This window comes from Anomaloglossus baeobatrachus, chromosome 3, assembly GCF_048569485.1.
Source record: "Anomaloglossus baeobatrachus isolate aAnoBae1 chromosome 3, aAnoBae1.hap1, whole genome shotgun sequence".
NCBI classification, from domain to species: Eukaryota; Metazoa; Chordata; class Amphibia; order Anura; family Aromobatidae; genus Anomaloglossus; species Anomaloglossus baeobatrachus.
In genome coordinates this window covers 149,711,800-149,733,884 of record NC_134355.1, presented here as the reverse complement: position 1 = coordinate 149,733,884, position 22,085 = coordinate 149,711,800, and the positions used below count along the sequence as shown (strand labels likewise).

Genomic DNA, 22,085 nt, shown 5'->3' with positions numbered 1-22,085 from the left:
TAGCTCCAAAAGACGTTTTAAAGCACGTGATGTCAAAATAATATGAGCGAATCAGAAGTATGATAAAAGAAATTTGTATAAAATATGGTCTTCTAGAAAGGTTAGATCAAAAAAGGAAAATGACAGGGTGCATAGGTAGTGATGAAATGTTAAATCTGCTTAGGAAAACATGGAGTATAGTGAAGTGACGAACTTGTCATTGACATTATGTAGAAAGATTAATTTGTATTAGGAAACTCGATTTTTTTAACTTAGCGTTGTTGATAAATCCAGGTAACATTTTATTCCAATGATCAGTTTTGGTCATCTTTCTAAACATAGAGCAAAAATGAAAGCCAATATACAGAGGAAAGTTAAAGTTGGAGTATGAAATTTCCAGTGAAGAGTATGGTCTACATTGGTGGCCGGTCTACAGCTCTTGATAAGTCACCTTATAAAATAAAGCTATCTGTTAGTGCAAATTTAATGATTGCACTATTTTTATCAATCATCAGCTCCAGTTACAATCTAAAAGCTGACACACAACCACCAGGATGGCCGAGTGGTTAAGGCGTTGGACTTAAGATCCAATGGTTCGAACCCCACTCCTGGTATGAGTTTTACTCTTGAAAATCTTCAAGGCATCTCAAAATATTCATAGGTCTGAACAGCAGGAAAGATATTGTTGCCCGGTAGCACAGTTGTATACCTGTAATAACCATGAATATTGCAATTAATTGAGTGGAGGTTTTATAATAAACTGAAGCTCTAGTACAAAGTATGATGATCACTAGAGGAAGTTATAAGTTTCAACCAAAGAAAAGACATCTAAAAAAAACAAATGTGGAATCTTTTGGGAAAAAGAAGTAGTTGATTTATTGAGGTAAACAATCATACTGTAGCTCCAAAAGACGTTTTAAAGCACGTGATGTCAAAATAATATGAGCGAATCAGAAGTATGATAAAAGAAATTTGTATAAAATATGGTCTTCTAGAAAGGTTAGATCAAAAAAGGAAAATGACAGGGTGCATAGGTAGTGATGAAATGTTAAATCTGCTTAGGAAAACATGGAGTATAGTGAAGTGACGAACTTGTCATTGACATTATGTAGAAAGATTAATTTGTATTAGGAAACTCGATTTTTTTAACTTAGCGTTGTTGATAAATCCAGGTAACATTTTATTCCAATGATCAGTTTTGGTCATCTTTCTAAACATAGAGCAAAAATGAAAGCCAATATACAGAGGAAAGTTAAAGTTGGAGTATGAAATTTCCAGTGAAGAGTATGGTCTACATTGGTGGCCGGTCTACAGCTCTTGATAAGTCACCTTATAAAATAAAGCTCTGTTAGTGCAAATTTAATGATTGCACTATTTTTATCAATCATCAGCACCAGTTACAAACAAAAAGCAAACACACAACCACCAGGATGGCCGAGTGGTTAAGGCGTTGGACTTAAGATCCAATGGTTCGAACCTCACTCCTGGTATGAGTTTTACTCTTGAAAATCTTCAAGGCATCTCAAAATATACATAGGTCTGAACAGCAGGAAGATATTGTTGCCCGGTAGCACAGTTGTATACCTGTAATAACCATGAATATTGCAATTAATTGAGTGGAGGTTTTATAATAAACTGAAGCTCTAGTACAACGTATGATGATCACTAGAGGAAGTTTCAACTTTCAACCAAAGAAAAGACATAAAAAAAACCAAATGTGGAATCTTTTGGGAAAAAGAAGTAGTTGATTTATTGAGGTAAACAATCATACTGTAGCTCCAAAAGACGTTTTAAAGCACGTGATGTCAAAATAATATGAGCGAATCAGAAGTATGATAAAAGAAATTTGTATAAAATATGGTCTTCTAGAAAGGTTAGATCAAAAAAGGAAAATGACAGGGTGCATAAGTAGTGATGAAATGTTAAATCTGCTTAGGAAAACATGGAGTATAGTGAAGTGACGAACTTGTCATTGACATTATGTAGAAAGATTAATTTGTATTAGGAAACTCGATTTTTTTAACTTAGCGTTGTTGATAAATCCAGGTAACATTTTATTCCAATGATCAGTTTTGGTCATCTTTCTAAACATAGAGCAAAAATGAAAGCCAATATACAGAGGAAAGTTAAAGTTGGAGTATGAAATTTCCAGTGAAGAGTAGGGTCTACATTGGTGGCCGGTCTACAGCTCTTGATAAGTCACCTTATAAAATAAAGCTATCTGTTAGTGCAAATTTAATGATTGCACTATTTTTATCAATCATCAGCTCCAGTTACAATCTAAAAGCTGACACACAACCACCAGGATGGCCGAGTGGTTAAGGCGTTGGACTTAAGATCCAATGGATATGTATCCGCGTGGGTTCGAACCCCACTCCTGGTATGAGTTTTACTCTTGAAAATCTTCAAGGCATCTCAAAATATACATAGGTCTGAACAGCAGGAAGATATTGTTGCCCGGTAGCACAGTTGTATACCTGTAATAACCATGAATATTGCAATTAATTGAGTGGAGGTTTTATAATAAACTGAAGCTCTAGTACGACGTATGATGATCAATAGAGGAAGTTTCAAGTTTCAACCAAAGAAAAGACATCTAAAAAAAACAAATGTGGAATCTTTTGGGAAAAAGATGTAGTTGATTTATAGAGGTAAACAATCATACTGTAGCTCCAAAAGAAGTTTTAAAGCACATGATGTCAAAATATTATGAGCGAATCAGAAGTATGATAAAAGAAATTTGTATAAAATATGGTCTTCCAGAAAGGTTAGATCAAAAAAGGAAAAGTACAGGGTGCATAGGTAGTGATGAAATGTTAAATCTGCTTAGGAAAACATGGAGTATAGTGAAGTGACGAACTTGTCATTGATATTATGTGGAAAGATTAATTTGTATTAGGAAACTCGATTTTTTTAACTTAGCGTTGTTGATAAATCCAGGTAACATTTTATTCCAATGATCAGTTTTGGTCATCTTTTTAAACATAGAGCAAAAATGAAAGCCAATATTCAGAGGAAAGTTAAAGTTGGAGTATGAAATTTCCAGTGAAGAGTATGGTCTACATTGGTGGCCGGTCTACAGCTCTTGATAAGTCACCTTATAAAATAAAGCTCTGTTAGTGCAAATTTAATGATTGCACTATTTTTATCAATCATCAGCACCAGTTACAATCTAAAATCAAACACACAACCACCAGGATGGCCGAGTGGTTAAGGCGTTGGACTTAAGATCCAGTGGTTCGAACCCCACTCCTGGTATGAGTTTTACTCTTGAAAATCTTCAAGGCATCTCAAAATATTCATAGGTCTGAACAGCAGGAAAGATATTGTTGCCCGGTAGCACAGTTGTATACCTGTAATAACCATGAATATTGCAATTAATTGAGTGGAGGTTTATAATAAACTGAAGCTCTAGTACAACGTATGATGATCACTAGAGGAAGTTATAAGTTTCAACCAAAGAAAAGACATCTAAAAAAAACAAATGTGGAATCTTTTGGGAAAAAGAAGTAGTTGATTTATTGAGGTAAACAATCATACTGTAGCTCCAAAAGACGTTTTAAAGCACGTGATGTCAAAATAATATGAGCGAATCAGAAGTATGATAAAAGAAATTTGTATAAAATATGGTCTTCTAGAAAGGTTAGATCAAAAAAGGAAAATGACAGGGTGCATAGGTAGTGATGAAATGTTAAATCTGCTTAGGAAAACACGGAGTATAGTGAAGTGACGAACTTGTCATTGACATTATGTAGAAAGATTAATTTGTATTAGGAAACTCGATTTTTTTAACTTAGCGTTGTTGATAAATCCAGGTAACATTTTATTCCAATGATCAGTTTTGGTCATCTTTCTAAACATAGAGCAAAAATGAAAGCCAATATACAGAGGAAAGTTAAAGTTGGAGTATGAAATTTCCAGTGAAGAGTATGGTCTACATTGGTGGCCGGTCTACAGCTCTTGATAAGTCACCTTATAAAATAAAGCTATCTGTTAGTGCAAATTTAATGATTGCACTATTTTTATCAATCATCAGCTCCAGTTACAATCTAAAAGCTGACACACAACCACCAGGATTGCCGAGTGGTTAAGGCGTTGGACTTAAGATCCAATGGATATGTATCCGCGTGGGTTCGAACCCCACTCCTGGTATGAGTTTTACTCTTGAAAATCTTCAAGGCATCTCAAAATATACATAGGTCTGAACAGCAGGAAGATATTGTTGCCCGGTAGCACAGTTGTATACCTGTAATAACCATGAATATTGCAATTAATTGAGTGGAGGTTTTATAATAAACTGAAGCTCTAGTACGACGTATGATGATCACTAGAGGAAGTTTCAAGTTTCAACCAAAGAAAAGACATAAAAAAAACAAATGTGGAATCTTTTGGGAAAAAGAAGTAGTTGATTTATTGAGGTAAACAATCATACTGTAGCTCCAAAAGACGTTTTAAAGCACGTGATGTCAAAATAATATGAGCGAATCAGAAGTATGATAAAAGAAATTTGTATAAAATATGGTCTTCTAGAAAGGTTAGATCAAAAAAGGAAAATGACAGGGTGCATAGGTAGTGATGAAATGTTAAATCTGCTTAGGAAAACATGGAGTATAGTGAAGTGACGAACTTGTCATTGACATTATGTAGAAAGATTAATTTGTATTAGGAAACTCGATTTTTTTAACTTAGCGTTGTTGATAAATCCAGGTAACATTTTATTCCAATGATCAGTTTTGGTCATCTTTCTAAACATAAAGCAAAAATGAAAGCCAATATACAGAGGAAAGTTAAAGTTGAAGTATGAAATTTACAGTGAAGAGTATGGTCTACATTGGTGGCCGGTCTACAGCTCTTGATAAGTCACCTTATAAAATAAAGCTATCTGTTAGTGCAAATTTAATGATTGCACTATTTTTATCAATCATCAGCTCCAGTTACAATCTAAAAGCTGACACACAACCACCAGGATGGCCGAGTGGTTAAGGCGTTGGACTTAAGATCCAATGGTTCGAACCCCACTCCTGGTATGAGTTTTACTCTTGAAAATCTTCAAGGCATCTCAAAATATTCATAGGTCTGAACAGCAGGAAAGATATTGTTGCCCGGTAGCACAGTTGTATACCTGTAATAACCATGAATATTGCAATTAATTGAGTGGAGGTTTTATAATAAACTGAAGCTCTAGTACAACGTATGATGATCACTAGAGGAAGTTATAAGTTTCAACCAAAGAAAAGACATCTAAAAAAAACAAATGTGGAATCTTTTGGGAAAAAGAAGTAGTTGATTTATTGAGGTAAACAATCATACTGTAGCTCCAAAAGACGTTTTAAAGCACGTGATGTCAAAATAATATGAGCGAATCAGAAGTATGATAAAAGAAATTTGTATAAAATATGGTCTTCTAGAAAGGTTAGATCAAAAAAGGAAAATGACAGGGTGCATAGGTAGTGATGAAATGTTAAATCTGCTTAGGAAAACACGGAGTATAGTGAAGTGACGAACTTGTCATTGACATTATGTAGAAAGATTAATTTGTATTAGGAAACTCGATTTTTTTAACTTAGCGTTGTTGATAAATCCAGGTAACATTTTATTCCAATGATCAGTTTTGGTCATCTTTCTAAACATAGAGCAAAAATGAAAGCCAATATACAGAGGAAAGTTAAAGTTGGAGTATGAAATTTCCAGTGAAGAGTATGGTCTACATTGGTGGCCGGTCTACAGCTCTTGATAAGTCACCTTATAAAATAAAGCTATCTGTTAGTGCAAATTTAATGATTGCACTATTTTTATCAATCATCAGCTCCAGTTACAATCTAAAAGCTGACACACAACCACCAGGATTGCCGAGTGGTTAAGGCGTTGGACTTAAGATCCAATGGATATGTATCCGCGTGGGTTCGAACCCCACTCCTGGTATGAGTTTTACTCTTGAAAATCTTCAAGGCATCTCAAAATATACATAGGTCTGAACAGCAGGAAGATATTGTTGCCCGGTAGCACAGTTGTATACCTGTAATAACCATGAATATTGCAATTAATTGAGTGGAGGTTTTATAATAAACTGAAGCTCTAGTACGACGTATGATGATCACTAGAGGAAGTTTCAAGTTTCAACCAAAGAAAAGACATAAAAAAAACAAATGTGGAATCTTTTGGGAAAAAGAAGTAGTTGATTTATTGAGGTAAACAATCATACTGTAGCTCCAAAAGACGTTTTAAAGCACGTGATGTCAAAATAATATGAGCGAATCAGAAGTATGATAAAAGAAATTTGTATAAAATATGGTCTTCTAGAAAGGTTAGATCAAAAAAGGAAAATGACAGGGTGCATAGGTAGTGATGAAATGTTAAATCTGCTTAGGAAAACATGGAGTATAGTGAAGTGACGAACTTGTCATTGACATTATGTAGAAAGATTAATTTGTATTAGGAAACTCGATTTTTTTAACTTAGCGTTGTTGATAAATCCAGGTAACATTTTATTCCAATGATCAGTTTTGGTCATCTTTCTAAACATAAAGCAAAAATGAAAGCCAATATACAGAGGAAAGTTAAAGTTGAAGTATGAAATTTACAGTGAAGAGTATGGTCTACATTGGTGGCCGGTCTACAGCTCTTGATAAGTCACCTTATAAAATAAAGCTATCTGTTAGTGCAAATTTAATGATTGCACTATTTTTATCAATCATCAGCTCCAGTTACAATCTAAAAGCTGACACACAACCACCAGGATGGCCGAGTGGTTAAGGCGTTGGACTTAAGATCCAATGGTTCGAACCCCACTCCTGGTATGAGTTTTACTCTTGAAAATCTTCAAGGCATCTCAAAATATTCATAGGTCTGAACAGCAGGAAAGATATTGTTGCCCGGTAGCACAGTTGTATACCTGTAATAACCATGAATATTGCAATTAATTGAGTGGAGGTTTTATAATAAACTGAAGCTCTAGTACAACGTATGATGATCACTAGAGGAAGTTATAAGTTTCAACCAAAGAAAAGACATCTAAAAAAAACAAATGTGGAATCTTTTGGGAAAAAGAAGTAGTTGATTTATTGAGGTAAACAATCATACTGTAGCTCCAAAAGACGTTTTAAAGCACGTGATGTCAAAATAATATGAGCGAATCAGAAGTATGATAAAAGAAATTTGTATAAAATATGGTCTTCTAGAAAGGTTAGATCAAAAAAGGAAAATGACAGGGTGCATAGGTAGTGATGAAATGTTAAATCTGCTTAGGAAAACATGGAGTATAGTGAAGTGACGAACTTGTCATTGACATTATGTAGAAAGATTAATTTGTATTAGGAAACTCGATTTTTTTAACTTAGCGTTGTTGATAAATCCAGGTAACATTTTATTCCAATGATCAGTTTTGGTCATCTTTCTAAACATAGAGCAAAAATGAAAGCCAATATACAGAGGAAAGTTAAAGTTGGAGTATGAAATTTCCAGTGAAGAGTATGGTCTACATTGGTGGCCGGTCTACAGCTCTTGATAAGTCACCTTATAAAATAAAGCTCTGTTAGTGCAAATTTAATGATTGCACTATTTTTATCAATCATCAGCACCAGTTACAATCAAAAAGCAAACACACAACCACCAGGATGGCCGAGTGGTTAAGGTGTTGGACTTAAGATCCAATGGTTCGAACCTCACTCCTGGTATGAGTTTTACTCTTGAAAATCTTCAAGGCATCTCAAAATATACATAGGTCTGAACAGCAGGAAGATATTGTTGCCCGGTAGCACAGTTGTATACCTGTAATGACCATGAATATTGCAATTAATTGAGTGGAGGTTTTATAATAAACTGAAGCTCTAGTACAACGTATGATGATCACTAGAGGAAGTTTCAACTTTCAACCAAAGAAAAGACATAAAAAAAACCAAATGTGGAATCTTTTGGGAAAAAGAAGTAGTTGATTTATTGAGGTAAACAATCATACTGTAGCTCCAAAAGACGTTTTAAAGCACGTGATGTCAAAATAATATGAGCGAATCAGAAGTATGATAAAAGAAATTTGTATAAAATATGGTCTTCTAGAAAGGTTAGATCAAAAAAGGAAAATGACAGGGTGCATAAGTAGTGATGAAATGTTAAATCTGCTTAGGAAAACATGGAGTATAGTGAAGTGACGAACTTGTCATTGACATTATGTAGAAAGATTAATTTGTATTAGGAAACTCGATTTTTTTAACTTAGCGTTGTTGATAAATCCAGGTAACATTTTATTCCAATGATCAGTTTTGGTCATCTTTCTAAACATAGAGCAAAAATGAAAGCCAATATACAGAGGAAAGTTAAAGTTGGAGTATGAAATTTCCAGTGAAGAGTAGGGTCTACATTGGTGGCCGGTCTACAGCTCTTGATAAGTCACCTTATAAAATAAAGCTATCTGTTAGTGCAAATTTAATGATTGCACTATTTTTATCAATCATCAGCTCCAGTTACAATCTAAAAGCTGACACACAACCACCAGGATGGCCGAGTGGTTAAGGCGTTGGACTTAAGATCCAATGGATATGTATCCGCGTGGGTTCGAACCCCACTCCTGGTATGAGTTTTACTCTTGAAAATCTTCAAGGCATCTCAAAATATACATAGGTCTGAACAGCAGGAAGATATTGTTGCCCGGTAGCACAGTTGTATACCTGTAATAACCATGAATATTGCAATTAATTGAGTGGAGGTTTTATAATAAACTGAAGCTCTAGTACGACGTATGATGATCAATAGAGGAAGTTTCAAGTTTCAACCAAAGAAAAGACATCTAAAAAAAACAAATGTGGAATCTTTTGGGAAAAAGATGTAGTTGATTTATAGAGGTAAACAATCATACTGTAGCTCCAAAAGAAGTTTTAAAGCACATGATGTCAAAATATTATGAGCGAATCAGAAGTATGATAAAAGAAATTTGTATAAAATATGGTCTTCCAGAAAGGTTAGATCAAAAAAGGAAAAGTACAGGGTGCATAGGTAGTGATGAAATGTTAAATCTGCTTAGGAAAACATGGAGTATAGTGAAGTGACGAACTTGTCATTGATATTATGTGGAAAGATTAATTTGTATTAGGAAACTCGATTTTTTTAACTTAGCGTTGTTGATAAATCCAGGTAACATTTTATTCCAATGATCAGTTTTGGTCATCTTTTTAAACATAGAGCAAAAATGAAAGCCAATATTCAGAGGAAAGTTAAAGTTGGAGTATGAAATTTCCAGTGAAGAGTATGGTCTACATTGGTGGCCGGTCTACAGCTCTTGATAAGTCACCTTATAAAATAAAGCTCTGTTAGTGCAAATTTAATGATTGCACTATTTTTATCAATCATCAGCACCAGTTACAATCTAAAATCAAACACACAACCACCAGGATGGCCGAGTGGTTAAGGCGTTGGACTTAAGATCCAATGGTTCGAACCCCACTCCTGGTATGAGTTTTACTCTTGAAAATCTTCAAGGCATCTCAAAATATTCATAGGTCTGAACAGCAGGAAAGATATTGTTGCCCAGTAGCACAGTTGTATACCTGTAATAACCATGAATATTGCAATTAATTGAGTGGAGGTTTATAATAAACTGAAGCTCTAGTACAACGTATGATGATCACTAGAGGAAGTTATAAGTTTCAACCAAAGAAAAGACATCTAAAAAAAACAAATGTGGAATCTTTTGGGAAAAAGAAGTAGTTGATTTATTGAGGTAAACAATCATACTGTAGCTCCAAAAGACGTTTTAAAGCACGTGATGTCAAAATAATATGAGCGAATCAGAAGTATGATAAAAGAAATTTGTATAAAATATGGTCTTCTAGAAAGGTTAGATCAAAAAAGGAAAATGACAGGGTGCTTAGGTAGTGATGAAATGTTAAATCTGCTTAGGAAAACATGGAGTATAGTGAAGTGACGAACTTGTCATTGACATTATGTAGAAAGATTAATTTGTATTAGGAAACTCGATTTTTTTAACTTAGCGTTGTTGATAAATCCAGGTAACATTTTATTCCAATGATCAGTTTTGGTCATCTTTCTAAACATAGAGCAAAAATGAAAGCCAATATACAGAGGAAAGTTAAAGTTGGAGTATGAAATTTCCAGTGAAGAGTATGGTCTACATTGGTGGCCGGTCTACAGCTCTTGATAAGTCACCTTATAAAATAAAGCTATCTGTTAGTGCAAATTTAATGATTGCACTATTTTTATCAATCATCAGCTCCAGTTACAATCTAAAAGCTGACACACAACCACCAGGATGGCCGAGTGGTTAAGGCGTTGGACTTAAGATCCAATGGATATGTATCCGCGTGGGTTCGAACCCCACTCCTGGTATGAGTTTTACTCTTGAAAATCTTCAAGGCATCTCAAAATATACATAGGTCTGAACAGCAGGAAGATATTGTTGCCCGGTAGCACAGTTGTATACCTGTAATAACCATGAATATTGCAATTAATTGAGTGGAGGTTTTATAATAAACTGAAGCTCTAGTACGACGTATGATGATCAATAGAGGAAGTTTCAAGTTTCAACCAAAGAAAAGACATCTAAAAAAAACAAATGTGGAATCTTTTGGGAAAAAGATGTAGTTGATTTATAGAGGTAAACAATCATACTGTAGCTCCAAAAGAAGTTTTAAAGCACATGATGTCAAAATATTATGAGCGAATCAGAAGTATGATAAAAGAAATTTGTATAAAATATGGTCTTCCAGAAAGGTTAGATCAAAAAAGGAAAAGTACAGGGTGCATAGGTAGTGATGAAATGTTAAATCTGCTTAGGAAAACATGGAGTATAGTGAAGTGACGAACTTGTCATTGATATTATGTGGAAAGATTAATTTGTATTAGGAAACTCGATTTTTTTAACTTAGCGTTGTTGATAAATCCAGGTAACATTTTATTCCAATGATCAGTTTTGGTCATCTTTCTAAACATAGAGCAAAAATGAAAACCAATATTCAGAGGAAAGTTAAAGTTGGAGTATGAAATTTCCAGTGAAGAGTATGGTCTACATTGGTGGCCGGTCTACAGCTCTTGATAAGTCACCTTATAAAATAAAGCTATCTGTTAGTGCAAATTTAATGATTGCACTATTTTTATCAATCATCAGCTCCAGTTACAATCTAAAAGCTGACACACAACCACCAGGATGGCCGAGTGGTTAAGGCGTTGGACTTAAGATCCAATGGATATGTATCCGCGTGGGTTCGAACCCCACTCCTGGTATGAGTTTTACTGTTGAAAATCTTCAAGGCATCTCAAAATATACATAGGTCTGAACAGCAGGAAGATATTGTTGCCCGGTAGCACAGTTGTATACCTGTAATAACCATGAATATTGCAATTAATTGAGTGGAGGTTTTATAATAAACTGAAGCTCTAGTACGACGTATGATGATCAATAGAGGAAGTTTCAAGTTTCAACCAAAGAAAAGACATCTAAAAAAAACAAATGTGGAATCTTTTGGGAAAAAGATGTAGTTGATTTATAGAGGTAAACAATCATACTGTAGCTCCAAAAGAAGTTTTAAAGCCCATGATGTCAAAATATTATGAGCGAATCAGAAGTATGATAAAAGAAATTTGTATAAAATATGGTCTTCTAGAAAGGTTAGATCAAAAAAGGAAAATGACAGGGTGCATAGGTAGTGATGAAATGTTAAATCTGCTTAGGAAAACATGGAGTATAGTGAAGTGACGAACTTGTCATTGATATTATGTGGATAGATTAATTTGTATTAGGAAACTCGATTTTTTTAACTTAGCGTTGTTGATAAATCCAGGTAACATTTTATTCCAATGATCAGTTTTGGTCATCTTTTTAAACATAGAGCAAAAATGAAAGCCAATATTCAGAGGAAAGTTAAAGTTGGAGTATGAAATTTCCAGTGAAGAGTATGGTCTACATTGGTGGCCGGTCTACAGCTCTTGATAAGTCACCTTATAAAATAAAGCTCTGTTAGTGCAAATTTAATGATTGCACTATTTTTATCAATCATCAACACCAGTTACAATCTAAAATCAAACACACAACCACCAGGATGGCCGAGTGGTTAAGGCGTTGGACTTAAGATCCAATGGTTCGAACCCCACTCCTGGTATGAGTTTTACTCTTGAAAATCTTCAAGGCATCTCAAAATATTCATAGGTCTGAACAGCAGGAAAGATATTGTTGCCCAGTAGCACAGTTGTATACCTGTAATAACCATGAATATTGCAATTAATTGAGTGGAGGTTTATAATAAACTGAAGCTCTAGTACAACGTATGATGATCACTAGAGGAAGTTATAAGTTTCAACCAAAGAAAAGACATCTAAAAAAAACAAATGTGGAATCTTTTGGGAAAAAGAAGTAGTTGATTTATTGAGGTAAACAATCATACTGTAGCTCCAAAAGACGTTTTAAAGCACGTGATGTCAAAATAATATGAGCGAATCAGAAGTATGATAAAAGAAATTTGTATAAAATATGGTCTTCTAGAAAGGTTAGATCAAAAAAGGAAAATGACAGGGTGCTTAGGTAGTGATGAAATGTTAAATCTGCTTAGGAAAACATGGAGTATAGTGAAGTGACGAACTTGTCATTGACATTATGTAGAAAGATTAATTTGTATTAGGAAACTCGATTTTTTTAACTTAGCGTTGTTGATAAATCCAGGTAACATTTTATTCCAATGATCAGTTTTGGTCATCTTTCTAAACATAGAGCAAAAATGAAAGCCAATATACAGAGGAAAGTTAAAGTTGGAGTATGAAATTTCCAGTGAAGAGTATGGTCTACATTGGTGGCCGGTCTACAGCTCTTGATAAGTCACCTTATAAAATAAAGCTATCTGTTAGTGCAAATTTAATGATTGCATTATTTTTATCAATCATCAGCTCCAGTTACAATCTAAAAGCTGACACACAACCACCAGGATGGCCGAGTGGTTAAGGCGTTGGACTTAAGATCCAATGGATATGTATCCGCGTGGGTTCGAACCCCACTCCTGGTATGAGTTTTACTCTTGAAAATCTTCAAGGCATCTCAAAATATTCATAGGTCTGAACAGCAGGAAAGATATTGTTGCCCAGTAGCACAGTTGTATACCTGTAATAACCATGAATATTGCAATTAATTGAGTGGAGGTTTTATAATAAACTGAAGCTCTAGTACAACGTATGATGATCACTAGAGGAAGTTATAAGTTTCAACCAAAGAAAAGACATCTAAAAAAAATAAATGTGGAATCTTTTGGGAAAAAGAAGTAGTTGATTTATTGAGGTAAACAATCATACTGTAGCTCCAAAAGACGTTTTAAAGCACGTGATGTCAAAATAATATGAGCGAATCAGAAGTATGATAAAAGAAATTTGTATAAAATATGGTCTTCTAGAAAGGTTAGATCAAAAAAGGAAAATGACAGGGTGCATAGGTAGTGATGAAATGTTAAATCTGCTTAGGAAAACATGGAGTATAGTGAAGTGACGAACTTGTCATTGACATTATGTAGAAAGATTAATTTGTATTAGGAAACTCGATTTTTTTAACTTAGCGTTGTTGATAAATCCAGGTAACATTTTATTCCAATGATCAGTTTTGGTCATCTTTCTAAACATAGAGCAAAAATGAAAGCCAATATACAGAGGAAAGTTAAAGTTGGAGTATGAAATTTCCAGTGAAGAGTATGGTCTACATTGGTGGCCGGTCTACAGCTCTTGATAAGTCACCTTATAAAATAAAGCTCTGTTAGTGCAAATTTAATGATTGCACTATTTTTATCAATCATCAGCACCAGTTACAATCAAAAAGCAAACACACAACCACCAGGATGGCCTTGTGGTTAAGGCGTTGGACTTAAGATCCAATGGTTCGAACCTCACTCCTGGTATGAGTTTTACTCTTGAAAATCTTCAAGGCATCTCAAAATATACATAGGTCTGAACAGCAGGAATATATTGTTGCCCGGTAGCACAGTTGTATACCTGTAATAACCATGAATATTGCAATTAATTGAGTGGAGGTTTTATAATAAACTGAAGCTCTAGTACGACGTATGATGATCACTAGAGGAAGTTTCAAGTTTCAACCAAAGAAAAGACATAAAAAAAACAAGTGTGGAATCTTTTGGGAAAAAGAAGTAGTTGATTTATTGAGGTAAACAATCATACTGTAGCTCCAAAAGACGTTTTAAAGCACGTGATGTCAAAATAATATGAGCGAATCAGAAGTATGATAAAAGAAATTTGTATAAAATATGGTCTTCTAGAAAGGTTAGATCAAAAAAGGAAAATGACAGGGTGCATAGGTAGTGATGAAATGTTAAATCTGCTTAGGAAAACATGGAGTATAGTGAAGTGACGAACTTGTCATTGACATTATGTAGAAAGATTAATTTGTATTAGGAAACTCGATTTTTTTAACTTAGCGTTGTTGATAAATCCAGGTAACATTTTATTCCAATGATCAGTTTTGGTCATCTTTCTAAACATAGAGCTAAAATGAAAGCCAATATACAGAGGAAAGTTAAAGTTGGAGTATGAAATTTCCAGTGAAGAGTATGGTCTACATTGGTGGCCGGTCTACAGCTCTTGATAAGTCACCTTATAAAATAAAGCTCTGTTAGTGCAAATTTAATGATTGCACTATTTTTATCAATCATCAGCACCAGTTACAATCAAAAAGCAAACACACAACCACCAGGATGGCCGAGTGGTTAAGGCGTTGGACTTAAGATCCAATGGTTCGAACCTCACTCCTGGTATGAGTTTTACTCTTGAAAATCTTCAAGGCATCTCAAAATATACATAGGTCTGAACAGCAGGAAGATATTGTTGCCTGGTAGCACAGTTGTATACCTGTAATAACCATGAATATTGCAATTAATTGAGTGGAGGTTTTATAATAAACTGAAGCTCTAGTACAACGTATGATGATCACTAGAGGAAGTTTCAACCAAAGAAAAGACATAAAAAAAACCAAATGTGGAATCTTTTGGGAAAAAGAAGTAGTTGATTTATTGAGGTAAACAATCATACTGTAGCTCCAAAAGACGTTTTAAAGCACGTGATGTCAAAATAATATGAGCGAATCAGAAGTATGATAAAAGAAATTTGTATAAAATATGGTCTTCTAGAAAGGTTAGATCAAAAAAGGAAAATGACAGGGTGCATAAGTAGTGATGAAATGTTAAATCTGCTTAGGAAAACATGGAGTATAGTGAAGTGACGAACTTGTCATTGACATTATGTAGAAAGATTAATTTGTATTAGGAAACTCGATTTTTTTAACTTAGCGTTGTTGATAAATCCAGGTAACATTTTATTCCAATGATCAGTTTTGGTCATCTTTCTAAACATAGAGCAAAAATGAAAGCCAATATACAGAGGAAAGTTAAAGTTGGAGTATGAAATTTCCAGTGAAGAGTATCGTCTACATTGGTGGCCGGTCTACAGCTCTTGATAAGTCACCTTATAAAATAAAGCTATCTGTTAGTGCAAATTTAATGATTGCACTATTTTTATCAATCATCAGCTCCAGTTACAATCTAAAAGCTGACACACAACCACCAGGATGGCCGAGTGGTTAAGGCGTTGGACTTAAGATCCAATGGATATGTATCCGCGTGGGTTTGAACCCCACTGCTGGTATGAGTTTTACTCTTGAAAATCTTCAAGGCATCTCAAAATATACATAGGTCTGAACAGCAGGAAGATATTGTTGCCCGGTAGCACAGTTGTATACCTGTAATAACCATGAATATTGCAATTAATTGAGTGGAGGTTTTATAATAAACTGAAGCTCTAGTACGACGTATGATGATCACTAGAGGAAGTTTCAAGTTTCAACCAAAGAAAAGACATAAAAAAAACAAGTGTGGAATCTTTTGGGAAAAAGAAGTAGTTGATTTATTGAGGTAAACAATCATACTGTAGCTCCAAAAGACGTTTTAAAGCACGTGATGTCAAAATAATATGAGCGAATCAGAAGTATGATAAAAGAAATTTGTATAAAATATGGTCTTCTAGAAAGGTTAGATCAAAAAAGGAAAATGACAGGGTGCATAGGTAGTGATGAAATGTTAAATCTGCTTAGGAAAACATGGAGTATAGTGAAGTGACGAACTTGTCATTGACATTATGTAGAAAGATTAATTTGTATTAGGAAACTCGATTTTTTTAACTTAGCGTTGTTGATAAATCCAGGTAACATTTTATTCCAATGATCAGTTTTGGTCATCTTTCTAAACATAGAGCAAAAATGAAAGCCAATATACAGAGGAAAGTTAAAGTTGGAGTATGAAATTTCCAGTGAAGAGTATGGTCTACATTGGTGGCCGGTCTACAGCTCTTGATAAGTCACCTTATAAAATAAAGCTCTGTTAGTGCAAATTTAATGATTGCACTATTTTTATCAATCATCAGCACCAGTTACAATCAAAAAGCAAACACACAACCACCAGGATGGCCGAGTGGTTAAGGCGTTGGACTTAAGATCCAATGGTTCGAACCTCACTCCTGGTATGAGTTTTACTCTTGAAAATCTTCAAGGCATCTCAAAATATACATAGGTCTGAACAGCAGGAAGATATTGTTGCCTGGTAGCACAGTTGTATACCTGTAATAACCATGAATATTGCAATTAATTGAGTGGAGGTTTTATAATAAACTGAAGCTCTAGTACAACGTATGATGATCACTAGAGGAAGTTTCAAGTTTCAACCAAAGAAAAGACATAAAAAAAACCAAATGTGGAATCTTTTGGGAAAAAGAAGTAGTTTATTTATTGAGGTAAACAATCATACTGTAGCTCCAAAAGACGTTTTAAAGCACGTGATGTCAAAATAATATGAGCGAATCAGAAGTATGATAAAAGAAATTTGTATAAAATATGGTCTTCTAGAAAGGTTAGATCAAAAAAGGAAAATGACAGGGTGCATAAGTAGTGATGAAATGTTAAATCTGCTTAGGAAAACATGGAGTATAGTGAAGTGACGAACTTGTCATTGACATTATGTAGAAAGATTAATTTGTATTAGGAAACTCGATTTTTTTAACTTAGCGTTGTTGATAAATCCAGGTAACATTTTATTCCAATGATCAGTTTTGGTCATCTTTCTAAACATAGAGCAAAAATGAAAGCCAATATACAGAGGAAAGTTAAAGTTGGAGTATGAAATTTCCAGTGAAGAGTATCGTCTACATTGGTGGCCGGTCTACAGCTCTTGATAAGTCACCTTATAAAATAAAGCTATCTGTTAGTGCAAATTTAATGATTGCACTATTTTTATCAATCATCAGCTCCAGTTACAATCTAAAAGCTGACACACAACCACCAGGATGGCCGAGTGGTTAAGGCGTTGGACTTAAGATCCAATGGATATGTATCCGTGTGGGTTCGAACCCCACTGCTGGTATGAGTTTTACTCTTGAAAATCTTCAAGGCATCTCAAAATATACATAGGTCTGAACAGCAGGAAGATATTGTTGCCCGGTAGCACAGTTGTATACCTGTAATAACCATGAATATTGCAATTAATTGAGTGGAGGTTTTATAATAAACTGAAGCTCTAGTACGACGTATGATGATCACTAGAGGAAGTTTCAAGTTTCAACCAAAGAAAAGACATCTAAAAAAAACAAATGTGGAATCTTTTGGGAAAAAGATGTAGTTGATTTATAGAGGTAAACAATCATACTGTAGCTCCAAAAGAAGTTTTAAAGCACATGATGTCAAAATATTATGAGCGAATCAGAAGTATGATAAAAGAAATTTGTATAAAATATGGTCTTCCAGAAAGGTTAGATCAAAAAAGGAAAAGTACAGGGTGCATAGGTAGTGATGAAATGTTAAATCTGCTTAGGAAAACATGGAGTATAGTGAAGTGACGAACTTGTCATTGATATTATGTGGAAAGATTAATTTGTATTAGGAAACTCGATTTTTTTAACTTAGCGTTGTTGATAAATCCAGGTAACATTTTATTCCAATGATCAGTTTTGGTCATCTTTCTAAACATAGAGCAAAAATGAAAACCAATATTCAGAGGAAAGTTAAAGTTGGAGTATGAAATTTCCAGTGAAGAGTATGGTCTACAGTGGTGGCCGGTCTACAGCTCTTGATAGGTCACCTTATAAAATAAAGCTCTGTTAGTGCAAATTTAATGATTGCACTATTTTTATCAATCATCAGCACCAGTTACAATCTAAAATCAAACACACAACCACCAGGATGGCCGAGTGGTTAAGGCCTTGGACTTAAGATCCAATGGTTTGAACCCCACTCCTGGTATGAGTTTTACTCTTGAAAATCTTCAAGGCATCTCAAAATATTCATAGGTCTGAACAGCAGGAAAGATATTGTTGCCCGGTAGCACAGTTGTATACCTGTAATAACCATGAATATTGCAATTAATTGAGTGGAGGTTTTATAATAAACTGAAGCTCTAGTACAACGTATGATGATCACTAGAGGAAGTTATAAGTTTCAACCAAAGAAAAGACATCTAAAAAAAACAAATGTGGAATCTTTTGGGAAAAAGAAGTAGTTGATTTATTGAGGTAAACAATCATACTGTAGCTCCAAAAGACGTTTTAAAGCACGTGATGTCAAAATAATATGAGCGAATCAGAAGTATGATAAAAGAAATTTGTATAAAATATGGTCTTCTAGAAAGGTTAGATCAAAAAAGGAAAATGACAGGGTGCATAGGTAGTGATGAAATGTTAAATCTGCTTAGGAAGACATGGAGTATAGTGAAGTGACGAACTTGTCATTGACATTATGTAGAAAGATTAATTTGTATTAGGAAACTCGATTTTTTTAACTTAGCGTTGTTGATAAATCCAGGTAACATTTTATTCCAATGATCAGTTTTGGTCATCTTTCTAAACATAGAGCAAAAATGAAAGCCAATATACAGAGGAAAGTTAAAGTTGGAGTATGAAATTTCCAGTGAAGAGTATGGTCTACATTGGTGGCCGGTCTACAGCTCTTGATAAGTCACCTTATAAAATAAAGCTATCTGTTAGTGCAAATTTAATGATTGCACTATTTTTATCAATCATCAGCTCCAGTTACAATCTAAAAGCTGACACACAACCACCAGGATGGCCGAGTGGTTAAGGCGTTGGACTTAAGATCCAATGGATATGTATCCTCGTGGGTTCGAACCCCACTCCTGGTATGAGTTTTACTCTTGAAAATCTTCAAGGCATCTCAAAATATACATAGGTCTGAACAGCAGGAAGATATTGTTGCCCGGTAGCACAGTTGTATACCTGTAATAACCATGAATATTGCAATTAATTGAGTGGAGGTTTTATAATAAACTGAAGCTCTAGTACGACGTATGATGATCACTAGAGGAAGTTTCAAGCTTCAACCAAAGAAAAGACATAAAAAAAACAAATGTGGAATCTTTTGGGAAAAAGAAGTAGTTGATTTATTGAGGTAAACAATCATACTGTAGCTCCAAAAGATGTTTTAAAGCACGTGATGTCAAAATAATATGAGCGAATCAGAAGTATGATAAAAGAAATTTGTATAAAATATGGTCTTCTAGAAAGGTTAGATCAAAAAAGGAAAATGACAGGGTGCATAGGTAGTGATGAAATGTTAAATCTGCTTAGGAAAACATGGAGTATAGTGAAGTGATGAACTTGTCATTGACATTTTGTAGAAAGATTAATTTGTATTAGGAAACTCGATTTTTTTAACTTAGCGTTGTTGATAAATCCAGGTAACATTTTATTCCAATGATCAGTTTTGGTCATCTTTCTAAACATAGAGCAAAAATGAAAGCCAATATACAGAGGAAAGTTAAAGTTGGAGTATGAAATTTACAGTGAAGAGTATGGTCTACATTGGTGGCCGGTCTACAGCTCTTGATAAGTCACCTTATAAAATAAAGCTCTGTTAGTGCAAATTTAATGATTGCACTATTTTTATCAATCATCAGCACCAGTTACAATCTAAAATCAAACACACAACCACCAGGATGGCCGAGTGGTTAAGGCGTTGGACTTAAGATCCAATGGTTCGAACCCCACTCCTGGTATGAGTTTTACTCTTGAAAATCTTCAAGGCATCTCAAAATATTCATAGGTCTGAACAGCAGGAAAGATATTGTTACCCGGTAGCACAGTTGTATACCTGTAATAACCATGAATATTGCAATTAATTGAGTGGAGGTTTTATAATAAACTGAAGCTCTAGTACAACGTATGATGATCACTAGAGGAAGTTATAAGTTTCAACCAAAGAAAAGACATCTAAAAAAAACAAATGTGGAATCTTTTGGGAAAAAGAAGTAGTTGATTTATTGAGGTAAACAATCATACTGTAGCTCCAAAAGACGTTTTAAAGCACGTGATGTCAAAATAATATGAGCGAATCAGAAGTATGATAAAAGAAATTTGTATAAAATATGGTCTTCTAGAAAGGTTAGATCAAAAAAGGAAAATGACAGGGTGCATAGGTAGTGATGAAATGTTAAATCTGCTTAGGAAAACATGGAGTATAGTGAAGTGACGAACTTGTCATTGACATTATGTAGAAAGATTAATTTGTATTAGGAAACTCGATTTTTTTAACTTAGCGTTGTTGATAAATCCAGGTAACATTTTATTCCAATGATCAGTTTTGGTCATCTTTCTAAACATAGAGCAAAAATGAAAGCCAATATACAGAGGAAAGTTAAAGTTGGAGTATGAAATTTCCAGTGAAGAGTATGGTCTACATTGGTGGCCGGTCTACAGCTCTTGATAAGTCACCTTATAAAATAAAGCTATCTGTTAGTGCAAATTTAATGATTGCACTATTTTTATCAATCATCAGCTCCAGTTACAATCTAAAAGCTGACACACAACCACCAGGATGGCCGAGTGGTTAAGGCGTTGGACTTAAGATCCAATGGATATGTATCCGCGTGGGTTCGAACCCCACTCCTGGTATGAGTTTTACTCTTGAAAATCTTCAAGGCATCTCAAAATATACATAGGTCTGAACAGCAGGAAGATATTGTTGCCCGGTAGCACAGTTGTATACCTGTAATAACCATGAATATTGCAATTAATTGAGTGGAGGTTTTATAATAAACTGAAGCTCTAGTACGACGTATGATGATCACTAGAGGAAGTTTCAAGTTTCAACCAAAGAAAAGACATAAAAAAAACAAATGTGGAATCTTTTGGGAAAAAGAAGTAGTTGATTTATTGAGGTAAACAATCATACTGTAGCTCCAAAAGACGTTTTAAAGCACGTGATGTCAAAATAATATGAGCGAATCAGAAGTATGATAAAAGAAATTTGTATAAAATATGGTCTTCTGGAAAGGTTAGATCAAAAAAGGAAAATGACAGGGTGCATAAGTAGTGATGAAATGTTAAATCTGCTTAGGAAAACATGGAGTATAGTGAAGTGACGAACTTGTCATTGACATTATGTAGAAAGATTAATTTGTATTAGGAAACTCGATTTTTTTAACTTAGCGTTGTTGATAAATCCAGGTAACATTTTATTCCAATGATCAGTTTTGGTCATCTTTCTAAACATAGAGCAAAAATGAAAGCCAATATACAGAGGAAAGTTAAAGTTGGAGTATGAAATTTCCAGTGAAGAGTATCGTCTACATTGGTGGCCGGTCTACAGCTCTTGATAAGTCACCTTATAAAATAAAGCTATCTGTTAGTGCAAATTTAATGATTGCACTATTTTTATCAATCATCAGCTCCAGTTACAATCTAAAAGCTGACACACAACCACCAGGATGGCCGAGTGGTTAAGGCGTTGGACTTAAGATCCAATGGATATGTATCCGTGTGGGTTCGAACCCCACTGCTGGTATGAGTTTTACTCTTGAAAATCTTCAAGGCATCTCAAAATATACATAGGTCTGAACAGCAGGAAGATATTGTTGCCCGGTAGCACAGTTGTATACCTGTAATAACCATGAATATTGCAATTAATTGAGTGGAGGTTTTATAATAAACTGAAGCTCTAGTACGACGTATGATGATCACTAGAGGAAGTTTCAAGTTTCAACCAAAGAAAAGACATCTAAAAAAAACAAATGTGGAATCTTTTGGGAAAAAGATGTAGTTGATTTATAGAGGTAAACAAT

The 22,085-nt window shown here is 34.4% G+C and overlaps 22 non-coding genes across 22 annotated transcripts; all 22 read left to right on the top strand.

Moving 5' to 3' along the window:
- The first annotated feature begins 527 nt into the window (after positions 1–527).
- On the top strand, positions 528–593 carry TRNAL-UAA (transfer RNA leucine (anticodon UAA)). Its single transcript has one exon. It is a non-coding gene; the product is annotated as a tRNA-Leu (tRNA).
- An 810-nt stretch (positions 594–1,403) lies between these two features.
- Positions 1,404–1,469, top strand: TRNAL-UAA (transfer RNA leucine (anticodon UAA)). Its single transcript has one exon. It is a non-coding gene; the product is annotated as a tRNA-Leu (tRNA).
- Positions 1,470–2,279: 810 nt separating this feature from the next.
- On the top strand, positions 2,280–2,362 carry TRNAL-UAA (transfer RNA leucine (anticodon UAA)). Its single transcript has one exon. It is a non-coding gene; the product is annotated as a tRNA-Leu (tRNA).
- Positions 2,363–3,171: 809 nt separating this feature from the next.
- Positions 3,172–3,237, top strand: TRNAL-UAA (transfer RNA leucine (anticodon UAA)). Its single transcript has one exon. It is a non-coding gene; the product is annotated as a tRNA-Leu (tRNA).
- An 811-nt stretch (positions 3,238–4,048) lies between these two features.
- TRNAL-UAA (transfer RNA leucine (anticodon UAA)) lies at positions 4,049–4,131 on the top strand. Its single transcript has one exon. It is a non-coding gene; the product is annotated as a tRNA-Leu (tRNA).
- An 809-nt stretch (positions 4,132–4,940) lies between these two features.
- Positions 4,941–5,006, top strand: TRNAL-UAA (transfer RNA leucine (anticodon UAA)). The gene has a single exon. It is a non-coding gene; the product is annotated as a tRNA-Leu (tRNA).
- Positions 5,007–5,818: 812 nt separating this feature from the next.
- TRNAL-UAA (transfer RNA leucine (anticodon UAA)) lies at positions 5,819–5,901 on the top strand. Its single transcript has one exon. It is a non-coding gene; the product is annotated as a tRNA-Leu (tRNA).
- Positions 5,902–6,710: 809 nt separating this feature from the next.
- TRNAL-UAA (transfer RNA leucine (anticodon UAA)) lies at positions 6,711–6,776 on the top strand. The gene has a single exon. It is a non-coding gene; the product is annotated as a tRNA-Leu (tRNA).
- Positions 6,777–8,462: 1,686 nt separating this feature from the next.
- On the top strand, positions 8,463–8,545 carry TRNAL-UAA (transfer RNA leucine (anticodon UAA)). Its single transcript has one exon. It is a non-coding gene; the product is annotated as a tRNA-Leu (tRNA).
- Positions 8,546–9,354: 809 nt separating this feature from the next.
- TRNAL-UAA (transfer RNA leucine (anticodon UAA)) lies at positions 9,355–9,420 on the top strand. Its single transcript has one exon. It is a non-coding gene; the product is annotated as a tRNA-Leu (tRNA).
- An 811-nt stretch (positions 9,421–10,231) lies between these two features.
- Positions 10,232–10,314, top strand: TRNAL-UAA (transfer RNA leucine (anticodon UAA)). The gene has a single exon. It is a non-coding gene; the product is annotated as a tRNA-Leu (tRNA).
- Positions 10,315–11,125: 811 nt separating this feature from the next.
- Positions 11,126–11,208, top strand: TRNAL-UAA (transfer RNA leucine (anticodon UAA)). The gene has a single exon. It is a non-coding gene; the product is annotated as a tRNA-Leu (tRNA).
- Positions 11,209–12,017: 809 nt separating this feature from the next.
- Positions 12,018–12,083, top strand: TRNAL-UAA (transfer RNA leucine (anticodon UAA)). Its single transcript has one exon. It is a non-coding gene; the product is annotated as a tRNA-Leu (tRNA).
- Positions 12,084–12,894: 811 nt separating this feature from the next.
- TRNAL-UAA (transfer RNA leucine (anticodon UAA)) lies at positions 12,895–12,977 on the top strand. Its single transcript has one exon. It is a non-coding gene; the product is annotated as a tRNA-Leu (tRNA).
- Positions 12,978–14,660: 1,683 nt separating this feature from the next.
- TRNAL-UAA (transfer RNA leucine (anticodon UAA)) lies at positions 14,661–14,726 on the top strand. Its single transcript has one exon. It is a non-coding gene; the product is annotated as a tRNA-Leu (tRNA).
- Positions 14,727–15,529: 803 nt separating this feature from the next.
- TRNAL-UAA (transfer RNA leucine (anticodon UAA)) lies at positions 15,530–15,612 on the top strand. Its single transcript has one exon. It is a non-coding gene; the product is annotated as a tRNA-Leu (tRNA).
- Positions 15,613–16,419: 807 nt separating this feature from the next.
- On the top strand, positions 16,420–16,485 carry TRNAL-UAA (transfer RNA leucine (anticodon UAA)). Its single transcript has one exon. It is a non-coding gene; the product is annotated as a tRNA-Leu (tRNA).
- Positions 16,486–17,295: 810 nt separating this feature from the next.
- TRNAL-UAA (transfer RNA leucine (anticodon UAA)) lies at positions 17,296–17,378 on the top strand. Its single transcript has one exon. It is a non-coding gene; the product is annotated as a tRNA-Leu (tRNA).
- Positions 17,379–19,065: 1,687 nt separating this feature from the next.
- TRNAL-UAA (transfer RNA leucine (anticodon UAA)) lies at positions 19,066–19,148 on the top strand. The gene has a single exon. It is a non-coding gene; the product is annotated as a tRNA-Leu (tRNA).
- An 807-nt stretch (positions 19,149–19,955) lies between these two features.
- TRNAL-UAA (transfer RNA leucine (anticodon UAA)) lies at positions 19,956–20,021 on the top strand. Its single transcript has one exon. It is a non-coding gene; the product is annotated as a tRNA-Leu (tRNA).
- An 812-nt stretch (positions 20,022–20,833) lies between these two features.
- Positions 20,834–20,916, top strand: TRNAL-UAA (transfer RNA leucine (anticodon UAA)). The gene has a single exon. It is a non-coding gene; the product is annotated as a tRNA-Leu (tRNA).
- Positions 20,917–21,725: 809 nt separating this feature from the next.
- TRNAL-UAA (transfer RNA leucine (anticodon UAA)) lies at positions 21,726–21,808 on the top strand. Its single transcript has one exon. It is a non-coding gene; the product is annotated as a tRNA-Leu (tRNA).
- The last annotated feature ends 277 nt before the right edge of the window (positions 21,809–22,085 follow it).